Consider the following 6,000-nt stretch of genomic DNA (forward strand, 5'->3'; position numbering starts at 1 on the left):
ACCCGGTTTGTAAAACGGCCAAGCTATTTACTATTTATCCTCACACTGAATGCGCATGTCAAGTCTTTTAGTAAAACGCAATCTACAACCAATTGTGTATTACCATGATTACCAGTTATAGGTTTAATTACTTTGTACCTTAAAGTATTCAGCAAATGCCAAATATTTTAGATTGAGATAAATTTAAAAGACTAACGAGTCAACATTGGTCTAGATTGCAAATGATAGGACTATTTTATTTATGCGGATGAACTGATGATACCCAAGATTATTAAACTGACGTGACGGATTAATACGTCGATACCAAAAGCAACAGACAAGGTTTTACACGGTTTAAACAACCTTCTTTGTTTAAAAGAGATACAAGATGACCTCAAAAGGTTACTGTTGAAAATGATGGAAATCACGTTTAAAAATCTTTTCAAATATGACTGGTATGTTGAACAACAAGGGAGGTGTTTGTGAGAGATATTTTGTGAAATACAAATAAGCAACAAAAAAATTATAGTTGATTGATAAAAAACTAAAGGTAATTTTTTTTTTACAATTCTGATATAAGATTCCACTATAATACCCAATTAATACGTTAAAAATATCGATGCATTTAAAATTATTAAAACAATATGGATTAATGTAAAAAAAAATCATAGCGTAATTAGCGCAATGATATGCGCATTGTCCTAAAACTGGAAATAAGGACATCTGAATGCCATTATGGTTCAAGTTGTGTTTTTTTTTTTTATTTTTCTCCTTATACCAAAATTATTTCCATATAAAGTATGTATGTGTTCTTATTATGTGTTTTTTATATATCAATGTTCAGAATTAGACTGTATTATGTAGTCATGGAAATAAGATGTAATAAACAACTATAGCCATAACATTTCTTATAGTGTTTAATGTTTTCAATATTTACAACTTATATCCTCGTTTCAGATTTTAATTTTTCATCCAATTTATATATTCTATATAATCTGCGGTTAAATTAAATAATGATTTATCAAAATATTTTTGAATAACAGATAGACAACATCAACGTATACCATTTTTGAAATATTGTCCAGTCTCTCTCCATTCACTTACTCGTCCCCAATTCGAAAAAGGCAGATTTTAGACATGACAATTCTAACAAAAAAATAATTGTCAGAATCTTCAAGCATTCTATGTAAAAAATACAAACTTTTGCACATTTGCTTGATAAAAATAGTTTAAATTACAATTTGTTAAGGCATATGTTATATAATTCTATAAAGAAGCAACAATAAAAAAAAGCTTCGGTGTTAATGGAATACCATTCTTCATTAAAGATTTTTTTTTCAATTTATTTTATCATTTTTAATGATTAAAATTTTTATAATAACATTTGTATTATAGAATAAATTTAAACAAAGTCCTAAAGCGAAATGCAAAATCAAAAGCTCAAACATATCAAAAGAATGGATAAAAACTGTCATATTTCTGACTTGGTACAGGTATTTGATTAAGTAGAACATGGTGGATTAAACCTAGTTTTATAGCTAGCTAAACCTCTTACTAGTATGACAGTCGCATTAAATTTCATTACTAGTATATTGACAACAATGTGTGAACAATGTGTGAACAAAACAAACAGACATAATAGGCAAAAATGCCAAAAATTGAAGGCTTACATATAAAAAAAAAAGAAGATATGGTATGATTGCTAATGAGACAACTGTCCATAAGAGACCAAAATGACACTGAAATTAACAACTATAGGTCACCGTACGGCCTTCAAAAATGAGCAAAGCCCATACCGCATAGTTAGCTATGAAAGGCCCCGAAATGACTATGTAAAACAATTCAAACGAGAAAACTAACGGCCTTATTTATGTACAAAAAATGAACGAAAAACAAATGTGTAACACATAAACAAACGACAACCACTGAATTGCAGGCTCCTGCCTTGGAACAGGCACATATATACATAGTATGGTGGGGTTAAACAAGTTCGCGGGATCCCAAACCTCCCCCAACCTGTGACAGAGGTATAACAGTACAACATAAGAACGAACTATGAAAATCAGTTGAAAAAGGCTTAACTCATCAGATGGACAAAAATACAAGTAGACGTGGCCGGGTACTTGTACATCCCAACAACAATTCATCATGTGACTTATTATATGACATATAACTATTGGAAATCGCAATATTTTCAGCATATTCTTTGAAAGTACAAACCTTCGGGAGAACTGAATTAAGGCAAATGTATCTATATGACAACTGATAGGACAAACAGAGAACTAGGTCATATTCCTCACAGGGACACATTGGAACTAATGTATGTTTCTTTAGGTGCAATGTACAGATAGACCCTATTTTAAATCATGTTGTCAATATTCTGCCCGATCTATTTCTCACTGTGATATGCCGTACTTTGACAGTAATCTTGTTGCCATGTAACTCTTGAGATAGAGGTCTATATAATTATTTCTCTGTCCCCCCCTCGGAAAAAAACCAGTTCATTTTGTTCATTTTGTTCTAATTAGACCTACAATGATGACAATTAACACCAAATACCTTCATAATTATGGATAATTAATAATTAATAAGTGTGAAACATACATTTATTTTAGTTGAAGCTTCGGAAAATTTATCCCTAGGTTGTCACCTTAAGGTGTTACTTTTGACAGAGGTTCCTATTATTTTTAGATGGCACCTTTGATTAAATTTGTATATCTGCGATCCTACTCAAGTATGTAATGGGAATTCACAAGATATCATCCGTTTTGTACGGTACTCGTCCGTTTCGTTTCCGTTTTGTATCCGTTACATGTCCGTTATACATCCGTTGGAGATCTGGCAGATAAATTCACCAATGGACTTCTACCGGGCGTTTAAATGATAAAACGGATGTTGAACGAATGTGAAACGGAATTCTACCGGACGTATAACGGATAAAACGGATGATGAACAGATCTTAAACGGATAAATGCCAATTGGAAATTTCGTGTCAGAAATGCCAATTATTGGTATGTCAGATTTCTTAAGGTTCATGAATTCTTATTATTGATAATCGATCTTAGAGTAAGAGCACGTCTTCAAAATCAAGCAGCTCTTATTCAGACCAGACACTGCCCTATGGCATTTTGAAGAACAAACCACAACCAGTTACACAGAAACATCGCCTTTAATTTTTCCGTATATCTTTTTCATCCGTTTTATCCGGTACGCTTCCATTAGGTGTCCGTTTTATGCGTTACTCGTCCGTTGAATGTACGTTCGACATCCGTTCTGTCCGGTACGTTTCCGTTTCTCGTACGTTGCATATCCGGTGTGTGTCCGTTATGCATTCGTCACGGGTCCGTTTTATTCGGTCAGTATATCATCCGTCTCCCAACGGATAGCAATTTTATAAACGGACAGCTTTTATTTTCATCCGTTAGGCGTCCGTTAGTGCTATCCGGTAAGGTGTGACCGAGGCTTAAACGGCCCCAGCATTAGACAATGTGCATCAATTTAAACTATAAACAACAGGGGTCCGAATAATGACCATTAATAAACAAAAAAAAACAAGCATGACAGAGAGTAACCAACGACAACAACTGGAGTACATTCTTGTGTCACGCACATATATAGAATATGCCAGATTTTAGAATGTTATTATTATGTTTCTTGGATTCGTCTCGCGACTTTGTTCGTAAATAAAAGACTAAATTACATTGATTTATTTTAAGACAGACAGCTAGATACCATAAACATACTATGTATACACATGCCAGAGTCTGAGCTTGATTTGCTATATGACATAAAAACTAAACCGACGATAAAAGGTCATTTATTCAAAATCATAAAATGCAAAAAATACATTTTGCAAATAAAACATTTGACATAAAAGTTCATATTTAATATGAAATAATAATACATAATTAATACGAAATTACATCAACTAATATCATATCAATTGAATAAATGACAAAGAATAGCAAAGGTGGGAAGAAAAATTTGCCCCATAAATAAACATATATCTCTACTTCAAAAGATAACTTTAAGGGAGGTATGTGGGTGGGAATTTTGAACAAATTGTTTGATAAGAATCAAAAGTTAACACATCAAATGCTGATGATAAAAGGAAGTGACCACAATGCACTTACACGTGAACTCGTGCTGACCCGCAAGATCATTGACCAATAAGAAAGATGAAATCCAATCATGCATTGGTCATAAGGGAAATTTCTCTGCACGTGAAAACATGTTATCTAATTTCAACAATTTATGGTTTAATTAAGTAGGACACTCTGACCCTTTGACCAGACTAGAGACATCATACATTTAGAGTATTAATAGCTCACTCTTTTATTTAAGTCGGCTAGTAATAACCAATTAAAACAGAATTATCTTCTCTGCTGTCTTAAATTATTTTATTCCGCTTAATTTTCAATTAGCAAATAAAATTGGTTATCTTCATAGGTATTTCATCTGTTCAAATTATTATATGCGTATAAATGATATTAAATCTAACAGTAGTTGTCTGAGAAAGACTTTCAGTTGAACAGGGAACCACTCTAGGGAACCATGATAGCATAATTAGTGATACAACTTTTATCTTACAATACTACGTTATATTTACAGTACTTGATGACTGTTAGTTAACTTTTGTATTGAAATTTTAAATCTTATTTATATGATTCTTAGTTTGTCGGACTTTATAAGACAAAATAAAGATAATTTGTTCACATTTATTTTATTTTTAAAAAGTTCGATGTATCATAACATTATACACGATATTGGATGCAGGACCACGGAAACAAGATAACAAATTTAAATCGCGTGAATATGAGCAGATGCAACAAAATCCCCCAAAAAAGAACAAAAAACAGTTCTGTAAGTGACAAAAATAAAGGCAACATTATTATACCTTTGTTCGGAATTCATAAATCGATTGAGAAAAAAACAAATCCGGGTTACAAACTTAAAGTGAAGGAACACATATAATTAGTATACTATTGAGCGCATTAATCCTCAATTTTTAATGCAAACTCATAGACAAGTAAATGTTGACTCAGAATGATCTAAATGTAATCCTCTTTCACCAAAAATTTCATTTCTGCCAGTGTGATGATTAGTTTAAGACAACAATGACACAAAAAGCACTATTTGTGTCAGAGTAGGGCTACTTTTACGTTCTAAATTAGAGGGAGTAAATTGGTGGTCTGACACCAGTATAGACATGAATAAAAGCCATGTTGAGTGTAATTGGAATGAGACAGTGTCCATACTATTATCTGTTATCGTGTATATTTCTCTAAATGGTAAACAACATATACATGTAGACCTGTAACTGATTTGTCGTTAATGATTGGCGGATATATTTAAATCATCATGCAGATGAAAAACTTTGCTCATATGGTCCTTTTAATTCCTGATTTGGTTGCGGAAATATCATGAATATCTTAGAAATGTTTTAATGAAAGAAATGCGTGAAATAGTCTTTCATTATTGTGCATATCTGTTCAGCATTTACTTAAAGAAAGAATTAGGTATGAAAACATTCCTCAACAATAAAACGTTGTATAGGTTAGACAATACTTGATCATGCGTTATGAAGATTTAAAGCCCAAGGTATGGGTAAGTAAGTTTTAAAATATGGTTAATAAATAATGAAGAGTAGAAATCAGAACTGTACATATTAAAGCAATTGATACCAACAATAAATTTTCCAAATCCTCCCCTAAAGGCTTATGAATTTGAGACTATTTCTCAGGAGATGATTATTATCCACCCCTTCTTTATCAAATGAGAGAAGAGAATAAAAGATAAACGACAAAAAAAAAAAAACTGATCAACAAAACGCAACCAGAAACTGAAAGAAAAATTAATGATTTTGTAACGTCCCAGGTAGCACAAAACATTTTCAAAACATTTTTATAAGGTTGTATAAATGTCTTATCAAAACGTTGTCAAACAAATATTTTCGTGATGTTATGCGAATATTTTTTCTTTGATTTTTAAAACATTTATTTAAAACATTTTTTGAAAATA

This window comes from Mytilus galloprovincialis, chromosome 7 (genome assembly GCF_965363235.1).
Source record: "Mytilus galloprovincialis chromosome 7, xbMytGall1.hap1.1, whole genome shotgun sequence".
NCBI lineage: Eukaryota > Metazoa > Mollusca > Bivalvia > Mytilida > Mytilidae > Mytilus > Mytilus galloprovincialis.